Raw genomic sequence first — 11,953 nt, forward strand, 5'->3', positions numbered from 1 at the left:
AGAGACGTCATGAGGTCATGATGTCTCTCCCATAATGCATAGCGCGCCAGCCCGGGAGGACTGACGTGCGGCAGCGGGAGCAGTGCGGTGGCCTGAGCAGGAGCATGGATTCAGGTAAGTGCATTTTTATAATATATTTTTTGTAACTTGTGTGTCTGCACTATGGGGGGGGGGGGCGGGGGCTACTACTACTGGGGACACTATCACTTGCGGGGGGCTACTACTACTACTGGGGACACTATCACTTGGGGGGCTACTACTACTGGGGACACTATCACTTGGGGGGGCTACTACTACTGGGGACACTATCCCTTGGGGTGGCTGCTACTACTGGGGACACTATTACTGGGGGGGCTGCTACTACTGGGGACACTATGACTTAGGGGGCTGCTACTACTGGGGACACTATCACTTCGGGGGGCTACTACTGGGGACACTCACTTGGGGGGGCTACTACTACTGGGGACATTATCACTTGGGGGGGCTGCTACTACTGGGGACACTATTACTGGGGGGGCTGCTACTACTGGGGACACTATCACTTGGGGGGCTGCTACTACTGGGGACACCATTACTGGGAGGACTACTACTACTGGGGACATTATCACTTGGGGGGGCTGCTACTACTGGGGACACTATTACTGGTGGGGGGGCTGCTACTACTTGGGACACTATTACTGGGGGGGCTGCTGCTACTGGGGACACTTACTGGGAGGGGCTGCTACTATTGGGGACACTATTACTGGGGGGGCTGCTACTACTGGGGTCACTATTACTGGGAGGGGCTGCTACTACTGTGGACACTATTACTGGGGGGGGGGCTGCTACTACTGGGGACACTATTACTGGGGGGGGGGCTGCTGCTACTGGGGACACTTACTGGGAGGGGCTGCTACTATTGGGGACACTATTACTGGGGGGCTGCTACTACTGGGGACACTATTACTGGGAGGGGCTGCTACTACTGGGGACACTATTACTGGGGGGGGCTACCACTACTGGGGACACTTACTGGGGGGGCTGCTACTACTGAGACACTATTACTGGGGGGAGCTATTACTACTGGGGACACTATTACTGGGTGGGAGCTACTACTGGGAGCACCATTACTGGGGGGGGAGCTACTATTGGGGGCATCATTTTTGGGGGGAGCTACTACTACTGGAGACACTATTACTGGGTGGGAGCTACTACTGGGGGCACCATTACTGGGGGGGGCTACTACTGGGGGCACTGCATCAGGAGGGGGAACGTCTACTGGGGGGGACTACTACTGGTGGCACTATTTAAGGGGCTTACTACTAGGGGACCACTACTGGGGGCACTAAATAGGGAGGACCACTACAGGGGGCCCTGTATAGGGTGCACTGGATAGGGGGGATCACTGCTGGGGGCCTGCATAAGGGGGACCACTACTGGGGGCACTGCATGGAGGGGCTACTGCTGAGGGCACTATATAAGGGGCTTACTACTAGGGGACCACTACTGGGGGCACTAAATAGGGAGGACCACTACAGGGGGCACTGTATAAGGGGCACTGGATGGGGGGGGGGATCAGTGCTGGGGGCCTGCATAAGGGGGACCACTACTGGAGGCACTGAATAAGGGGAACTAATGAGGTGCTGCATAAGGGGGACCACTACTGGGGGCACTGTATAAGGGGCACTACTAGGGTGCACTGGATAGGGTGGACCACTACTGGAGGCACTGAATAAGGGGAACTAATGAGGGCCTGCATAAGAGTGACCACAACTGGGGACATTGCATACTGGGGGTACTGTATAAGGGTCACTACTGGGGTTAAGGTGCATATGGAAAGAAATGTGATGATAAAGGGGTGTGTTATGTTGACACGCCCCATTTTTAGGTGACCACGCCCATTTTTCGATGCGCGCACATAGGGGGGGAGGGGGGGGCTACATTTTTACATTTGCCCTGGGCTCCAAATACCCTAGTTGCGCCACTGCTTTAGAGACATTAAAATATGCTAGTACCCATTTTTCAAGTACCCCAAATTTGACAGGACTACTTATTTTCATCAAAAAATACTGCTTAATGCCATCCTTCACCACTTTTGCAAGGACGCTAATAACAAGGATTTTAAACAACTTCAGTGCCCCAATTAGTTTTATTATGGCTATTGGAACACTTCTACATTGATCCCCAATGTTAGTGCATCTTTTTGGGGGGTTCAGCCTGTTTTCCCCAGTCTGACAGTACTTTCCGCCTGTTCTGCATTCGCCGTTTTCGCCTGTTTAGGAATTGAATACGGTGGAAAGTGGGGACGCGCACGATAAGTTTTCGCATCCTAAACTCGGGGTGTAGGCAAAAAGTCGAGCAGGGGGAACTTTTTCACGGATGCGAAACTAATTGAATACGTCCCTATGCTGTGTTTGACAGCGTCCACATCGGGAACATCGAGTGCCATCGAAGCTGCGTGTAAGCTAAGGGTAGACCTGACCCTGCCGTAGGACTTAAGAGATTCCTGTACTATAGAGAGGCGCCCGGCTGCGTGCGGCGCCGCTGAGATTAATTTATGCACGCCCCTGTAACGGTGTGCGAACGCACAGGCACGCCTGCGTTCAGCCGACCACCCCCGTCACCACCCAGAAACGGCACTTCCTGTCAATCAACATCAAAGGTCTCTGGCGGGCTCCCTACGTACTCTGAGAGAGCCCTTACCATACTCAGCAACCTGTTTGCACACGCGCAGTGCGATGCATACGTATGCGCAGATCATAAACATCGTCTCGCACCGTGCGTTCTCTCACTTGCTGAATCAGGCCCTCTGATGGCGCTGGGAGGGTGCAAGTGTAAAACTCAATATTTTCAAAAACGTGTCTATAAGTTTGCATTTAATGTTATTGCTGTTTTAAATATCGGATTCAACTGCCAATAATCAGCGGCTTGTAAACGCTGCCGCCTAGTAAATTTAGCTCCTAGAGTCAATGAAGCATGTTACAATAGTGGTGAAATAGTTTTACACATTCATTCATGTTAGAGTCAATTACATGGCAAACCATCCTTCATGCATAGTGCTCTGGATAATTTGCTTATCGTTCCAATAAAAGATATGAAATAGTCATATGACTGCTGCATTGTATTGCACACACGTGCTACCTCTACTGACAATGTGCAGGGTCAAACTAGTGAGCTGTGGGGCTTTCTGCCTTAAATGTCTCTTCTAATAAAAAATAATCCCAACTTCAAGGAGCAGGACTACAATGAAGTTTATGAAATCACTCATGCAGGGAATAAGCTAGGGAAGGCTCATTGCACCTTAGATGAAAGACATTTATTCCGTTGTTAATGGAAATAAAAAAAGTAGGCAACAAAGACTGTCTCTTTCATGATTCAGAGAGAGGTGGTGATTTACTGTGATGTTACATGACACAGGCAGAAATAAAAACTTTTTTATATGTGGAGACAGCTTGGGTGCTATTAGACATGATGCAGTGCAGTAAGGGAAATATATATTTATGCTTGCTACAGCATATTTCACTAATTGGATAATTAATTCTGCTGGATAATATATTACACTTCCAGACACTCAGTCGTTAATGAACTCTTAATTTACATAGAACTACAAATCTGGAGTAGATTTGTATTAATTAAAATAAATATTCCTGTTGTACAAGAGAACAATTTGTAACATTCAACCATGTATAAGTGTAACCATATTTTCACTAGTCATTAAAGAGTTTTCCGGCTTTCAAGGTAACTTGTTTAATTGGATAACAGCATCTATACTTAATGGTTCATGTAAACTTGGACACATAAATAATTTGTGCTTTTTTTTTGTCCAGCAAATTGTTTTTTAAATTGTAAATGCGCCTCAAAAATGCTTATGGACCCTTTCCCATGCCGAGTGAAATGCATTTCGCACTTTCAACTCCGTCTTTTGGGGAGAGGACAGGAGTTGGAAGGGTCATATTAGTGCAGCCAAAGTACAGTAAGGGCATGTACAGTATGTAAGATTGATATGAGGCCGATAGAGATGGATCACTATCTTGTTTGACTCTTGGGGCCATATTCAATTAGATGAGAAAAGTCTGTTGCCGGACTTTTCGCCGACATCGGAAGTTTTAGGTGCAAAAAAGTATCGCGCTCGTCCCCGCGTATCCATGTATTCAATTCCAAATCGGTGAAAACTGGACCCGGCGAAAATGAAGTGAGTGAAAAGTGCTGTCATTATTGGGGAAATCACCCTAACACCTCCCTAAAGATGCTGTGACATGGGGGTTCACTATGGGTACCCCCAAATAGCTGTGCTGAAGGTATTTTGGGTCTTTAAATTGTCTCAATAGGTGCTGTTTACCGTCTTTGAAAAAGTGATGAAGAATAGCATTTAGCAAGTTTTTTGGGGAAAAATTAGTAGTCCCAGCAAATTTGGGGTACATAAAAATGGGTGCAAGCATATTTCAAAGTGGCTAATGTGAACCACCTGCAATAAAAAAAAACACCTGTGGCATGCTTGGGGACCATCCCTGAGTCTATTTCACTAGTTTAGAAGTTTGTCCCCCAACTTTGTTTTTTTTTTTCGCCCCCAAAACGTACAAAAAAGTATTTTTTGGGGGTGTCCTGGGTATCTTTTAAAACATTTTCTGACATAGTTTACCTTTGGGGGACAGTCCAAGGGGTGGTTTCTGGAAGTATGTACCCCAAAGCCCCAATTCTGCACTTTTTTCCGACACCTATTCATAGGTGATACTTTTTCGCACGGTTCTATCCACTGACTTTCCGCACTGGTTGACTACTCTATCTAAAGTTGGGTACACACCTGACAGATATATCTGCAGATGATGGTTGCTCATACACACTCATACTCATCTGCTTGTGCCCTCGGGACCCGGCGGCCAGGGGGTGGGACCCATTGGCCAGGGGGGGTGGGCCGGAGGCATGTCGCGGCTGTCGCTTGTGTATACCGACCGCCCGTACACACCTGCCGATGGACAGATATGTCTGCAGACATGTCTGTCCATCAGCTGTGCAGCACAGCCAATGCGATATGTCGGTGGAGGAAGACGTTCACCAACATATCGTGGGTACACACTGGCCGATGTGCAGCAGATACAGTATATTGGCCGATCAATTGATCGGCCAATGTATCTGTCAGTATGTACCCAGCATAAGTCTCTGCTTACAAGCTCCATGAAGACTTTGATCTGTGATTTGTATTTTTAGAATTTTCTGCTGTTGGATTGTAGAGATGGAGTCAGGAAGTTCTGAATTCTGTAGTTCTTCTAATATGGTAATCGCTGTTTCATCCTCCTGAGTTAAGAAACACATCCACTAGACGACAGGCAGAAGACTGCACGATTACGACATTGTAATCGTGTAGTCGTTTGTCTGTCTGTGATGTGCCTACACTGAACGAGCAGTCGTTCACACATCAATCATCTGCAAACATGTTGAACCTGGCGATATCGTCAGGTTGTACAGCATGTTTGTACGATGATAGATGTCTAAACGACCAGCGGGAGCGCGTATCCCTGGTCGTTTTAGAAATTTTTTAAACAATCTGCAAACGATTTTCAAACGGTTATCAGACGATATCATTATCGTTCAATCGCTCAATTTAATCATCTAGTGGATGTGTGCCTTTAGTTGAATCTGTGTTTCCTCATTATCCCATATGTTGGATTGTATGTGATCGCTGCTACAGTATTTATTCTTATATCTTGATCTTTTCTAGCAAAAAAACTTTGTGAGAAGTAGCTTTCTACCAAGTAGTTGAACATCTTTCTCGCAATCAAAGCGATTAAAATCGTTAAGGCACACATCCACTAGACGATTAAATTGAGCGATTGAACGATAACGATATCGTTCGATAATCGTTTGAAAATCGTTTGCAGATTGTTTAAATAATATATAAAACGACCATCAATGCGCGCTCCCGCTGGTCGTTTAGACATCTATCATCATACAAATATGTTGTACAACATGTTTGCAGATGATTGATGAGCCTACACTGAATGACTGCTCGTTGAGTGAAGGCACATCACAGACAGACAAACGACTGCACGATTACAATGTTGTAATCGTGCAGTCTTTTGCCTGTCGTCTAGTGAATAGGCACCTTTAGACGGAGAGAAGGATAATCCTTTATTAAGAAGTTGAATCTGTGTTGGAGTTAAGTTTCTGTCAGTAAGGTTGATCATTTTTATCAGATGTGATACTCATTATTAGCAAGATGCAAAATGTGACACATCTGGTCCCACTGAATGTATGGTAGAACGTAGATGCACAACTACTACTAACAAGTTTTTGTTTAGCTCAGAAGGAAATTATTTTTTATGTGTCCCCCAGACTGCCATTGCATGCTTGGACTAGTAGTTCTGCAGCTATGAGTACAGTAAGGATGTGTTTGCATAATTGTGAAGCGATGCAGACCGGCACAGACGCATATATGCCTGTAAAAATGTGAGGGTAGTTGAACAAGTTCTATTTTGTTTGTACACGAGATATAGAATCACACCTGCATCATGGGCATCAGACCCTTAGACCAGTGACGGCCAACAGGCGGCAGTAGGGCATACTTGCCTTCTTTTGAAAAAGCAATTCAGGGAGATTGTAAAAGAAACAACTACGAGTGCGGTGGTAAGGTGACCATGTACTGCTACATCTGAGAGGCCTGTCATAAAATTGATTTACATCCAAATGTAAATGAGCCCCAAAGCAGTTAATAAGATCTACTTGTTAATGAAAACGCACTGATACATTTCAGAAAATGCGTGTAGCCATAGGGATCATTATGCCTTAAAACCAATGCAGGGAAATTACACCAATTATTTGATTTGATTGTATTTCTCTCTGGGGTTGTTTTCTAGAACAGCTTCATAATTGGGGGTAAGGTGTAATCAGGGAGATTACTAGACTCTTCAGGAAGTCAGGGAGATTGCTACTATTTCAGTGAGTCTCCCTGACAATCAGGGAGATTTGGCAAGTATGCAGTAGGGTGGTATGCTACCCTCCAAGCCTTCAGTATACGTTCAGGAAGCCGGCGGACAGAATGCCGACCGCCGGCTTCCAGACATTGTTATCCCGACTAGGGACGAATGACAGGCGTCTAAATCTAGACGCTTGTCATTTGACCGACGTCGGGAGACCGTCGCCCGGCATCCTGATCGAGCGGATGCCGGGCGCCGCAGCAGACAGCCACGGGGGGGGAGGGTTAGGTTTAGGGCTCCCGGGGGGACTTAGGGTCAGGCACCCCCCCCGGGAGGGTTAGGGTTAGGCTTGGGGGAGGGAGGGTAAGGGGTAGGCACCCCCGGGGGGGAGATTAGGGTTAGACACCCCCCCCCGGTGGACTTAGGTTTAGGTGGCGGGGAAAGGGGGTTAGGTTTAGGCACTTAGAGGGGGGATTAGGGTTAGGCACCCTAAAGGAGGGTTAGGGGGTAGATTAGGTTAGTGAATACTTACCTAGGGACGATCGGGATTTCCTCCTCTGCCAGCCAGCCGCTGTTGGGATTTGAACCTCCGGCCAGGGATCCAGCGGTAACTCATACCGATTCCAAGCCTTCACCTGCTGCCCACAACTCATTCCTGTATTATTTGCTGTTTGACAGTTGCTGTGTTTAATGCAGTGTTGTTTTACATTAGAATGCACAGTCTTCAGCTGTTCCTTGGTGGGATTGAAGATGAGAGCAAGACATATATATATCTATCAATTTTTGTTTATTTACAACACACAGTGTCTCATCTGTTTACTGCTGAAAGTTGAGAAATATAGTGCCTGCTAAGCACAGCATAGGGAGTATTTGCCACTACACACAAGCCAAAAAGAGAGAAAGTTAAGTCTGACAATGCTTCGATGTACCTTATTTATGCGGAGAAGGAGAATGTACAATATCACATCTGCAAGCTCTTCAGGGACTGTAGGAGGATATTAGAAATGTAGAACTTGTAATATAAAGAAATTGACATCTTCTCCTGAGCAGTAATGTCTACAAAAAATGTCCAATGTGACCATTTTACCCAGGTAACTTTCATCTGCTCTCATATTTTAAACTGATTTTCTCATTGCATTACTAGGATTTGGTTAATTTATTGGCTGAAACAAGTCTTTAGCACAATTACAAACACAAACTAAAGGTGCCAACACAATGGGCCTGATTCTGACGCGCTCGCAAGCGGGTCGATGGTGCCCAAGTGCGCATGCGCATGACGGAGGCGCCTCCATCGTGCGCATGCGCAAGACCCGAAAAACGACGGCCAAGCCGTCGTTATGGGTCTCGCACCAAAGGGGGCGTGCTGTCGATGTTGATTGACAGTACGCCCCCTTTGGTGGGCGTGCCGGGGGCGTGGCTGCCTAAACGGAGGCGCCTACTGTCTGGGTCCGGCCCCACTGACATCACTAGTGATGTCACTAGTGATCACTAGTGATGTCACTAGTGATGTCAGTGGGAGTGCTTTTGGCTCTGATAGAGCCAAAAGCACTCCTGGGCTTGCGGCAGCGAGACCCTACCGCAGGGACTCGTCGCAAGCCCGATGGTCGCGATGGTTTTGACCATCGCGACCATCTTTTTGGCCGCTCGCATAAGCTGTGGGTGGTCACCCACAGCTATGCGAACGGCCAGGAGGCCGCTCCAATTTTAGGTAGGAGGGCCCTGATTCAGAGCGAACGCTCTTGTCAGAGCGTCCGGCTCTGAATCAGGCCCTGTATGCGATGTGGTCACAATGCGATCTCGTGTCCGATTTCCCTTGAACTCACCCCAGCATCTCCCCAACAATCCTGGACACAATTTGGTGTTCAAAAGTGTCCAATGTGACAAACGATCTATCGTGCCTCCTTAACTATTTCCAGTGCATCGTGTCCCAGATTGGCAGATCTTATCTGCAGCAGGCAAGATGTGAAGATGCGATGCACGACCAGCAGATACGCACATCGGCATCGCGATCGTAAGTGGACACTCACAATTTGGACATATTTTACACTACTTGTTGTTCCGAGGCGTCGCAATCGGGCATGCCGTGTAAAATATCGTATAGTGTGTACGCACCTTAAGTCTATGTATAGTCTATCAGAAAATCAGCAGAAAAATTCCGGAACAGTCTACGGGCAGAATTTACGAAGCAGCGGCTTCTTGCAGGTACATATTTAAAACGGCACCCGGAGTCATGTGTAAAGCCCGGTGCTTCGTAAACTCAACCCTACATGTCTCTCAAGTCAAATGCGTTGTGCTGTCATATACACAAACAGGTGCTTTCCAACAAGGATTACACAATGGCAGAGTACACACTGGGCCTGATTCTGACCCACTCGCGAGCGCTGAGCGCTCGCAAGCGGGTTGATGGTGCCCAAGTGCGCATGCACACGATGGAGGCGGCTCCGTCGTGCGCATGCGTGAGACCCGAATAACGACGGCCAAGCTGTCGTTATGGGTCTCGTACCAAAGGGGGCGTGCTGTCGATGGTGATTGACAGCACGCCCCCTTTGGTGGGCGTGCCGGGGGCGTGGCTGCCCAGATGGAGGCGTTCCTATGGGAACGTCTACCGTCTGGGGCCGGCCCCACTGACATCACTAGTGATGTCAGTGGGAGTGCTTTTGGCTCTGATAGAGCCAAAAGCACTCCTGGGCTAGCGGCAGCGAGACCCTACCGCAGGGTCTCGTCGCAAGCCAGATGGTCGCGATGGTCTTGACCATCGCGACCATCATTTTGGCCGCTCGCTATAGCTGTGGGTGGTCACCCACAGCTATGCGAGCGGCCAGGAGGCCGCTCCAAAAAGGAGCAGGGACGGCCCTGATTCAGAGCGAGCGCTCTGTCAGAGCGTCCGGCTCTGAATCGGGGCCAAAGTCCATAAGCTGTATAGGTCAAATGCTCCTGATTGTAGAGATGGCTACTGAGCGAGTGTCTCAACACAATGACTCAAATCATTCTGATGTTCGAATGTTTCGAGCCACTCAACGTTTGGTGTGTTGAGACACCCACCTCTCTCTCTAGCCTCTGTCAGTGGGAGGCGGGAGCTGGAGCCGCTACCAGCGGAGCCAGGGTGTGTGTGATCATCCGTGCAGGGGAGGAGCTGTCAGCAACTCACAAGGAGTCACCTTGCTAGTCTGCTATTGCCGAGGCTAGGCTCGGGGGTGGGGGGCGGGTGTGCGCTGACTTGGGAGTGTCAGTGCTGAAGCATGATCTGCAGTGCTGGGCTACAGGGGGCGAAGCTGTCAGCGACTCACTCAGAGTCACCGGCACTCCTGGTTGCTACAGCTCTGCAGTGCAGTCTGCAGAATCTAAAGAGCTGTGTCCCAAGACACTCCACTGAGTTGAGCCATGTGGCTCAACTCAGTACTGTGAATCGCTCTGCCTATCCCTTCCTGATTGCATACATCTCAGCTTTTGGTAAACATAGATTGGGACTTCTCTGAAAAGGGGGCATGGCCTTACAATAAGGGTCGTGTCCTCACGTGAAAAGCCGGGTCAGCGAGCCACGCCCCAGTTTTCATCATACTGGATGCATGCCGCCAGTCCCTCACTGCGCTGAATAGACGCTGTGCATTTGTAATAAAAAGGCTACAGCACCTCCAGTTGACCAAAGGTGAACGAGCATACCACTGAGCACACAGAGAGAGAATAAAGTCCTTAAAGTCAAGCCACTGAAACCATATCACACTGTGTTCCTGGTTTCAGTCAGCTAAGAACATTATGAAATCATCCATACTCATGTAAAAATGTAACTTAGTGAACCACTCCGTAATAGAGAGGAAATGAGGGAATCTCCAGTGAGACGGTATTATGGCCTTAATGGCACACGAAGATCAATGACGCCCGGGTTTAAATCTTCAAGTTATTACGTTTTATTATGTGATGTCGTCCAAATCAATCCAGTGTAAGGCTCCGAAACAGGCTCGCTGGGTCTATGTTCTGCCCGTTGCACTCCGCTGTGAGGTCTGACTGGGACCCCAACCACTCCATTAGACATCCCAGACCAATTGCCACCCCTCTGTGAAGTTTTCATGCAAATCTATCCAGTGGAAGGCCCAGAACAGGCTCCCCAGGTGAAAGTTCTGCCCAGCGTACACCAACGGGATGTCCGACCAGGATTTCAACCCTCTAGTATGTCTTCTGGGATCCATTGTTACCACTCTATGAAGTTTTCGTCCAAATCTATCCAGTGCTCAGAACAGGCTCCCGGGGTCAAAGTTCTGCACAGCATACCCCAACGGTAGGCCCGACCAGGACCCTAACCACCCCTAAAACCTGACCAGGATCCAACTGGACCATCTCGCGTTGGTTTCATCCCAATCGGTGCAGGGGTGTCTGAATGCATAACCAGAGAGACATACAAACAAACCAATACATTTTATATATAAGATTTGTCGCATTGTCGCTATGTGGTCCAATAGCTTACTTTTCTTATATTTTGTTCAAAGTATAATTTAATTTGTGCACCATGTACTAAATGCCTGTCACTGCCACACATATTAATGCCCAGTGTTCTTTCCCGAATTTGTACATAGCTGGGTGACACCATGAGGCAGTCAGGGAAAGTAGAAGAGGGGGTAGCTACGAGTCCGCAATGCCTGCCAGGGCCATAACTACACTAGGTGGTACAGACGGTGCGGCCGCACAGAGCACAACAGCCCTGAGAGCGGAGCCACCCGCCCACCGCAATTTCTATCTACCTGGCGTCCGCTGTTATATATATATATATTAAAAAAGGTGCTGTGCGCCCGGCTCTTTCACTGAAGCGGCAGCTGGCAGCCTTGCCCCAGCATCATGTCACTCATTCACTCTGTCTCCGACCTGGTTCCGCACTGTTTGTTGGGATGGGATTGACATCACGGTGTCATGATGTCTCTCCTCCCACAGTTCCTAGGGTGTGTAGTTGTTGGGTCAGGTGCACAATAGGCAGTGGCATCCAGCACTGCAGGTCACAGTGACAGTCCCGATGGCAGCGTCTACATCCAGCACCAGCAGGTCCCATTGACTGACAGGTCCAGCAGCGGATTCCA

This window comes from Taudactylus pleione, unplaced genomic scaffold (assembly GCF_031769625.1).
Source record: "Taudactylus pleione unplaced genomic scaffold, aTauple2 ptg000026l, whole genome shotgun sequence".
Lineage (NCBI taxonomy): Eukaryota > Metazoa > Chordata > Amphibia > Anura > Myobatrachidae > Taudactylus > Taudactylus pleione.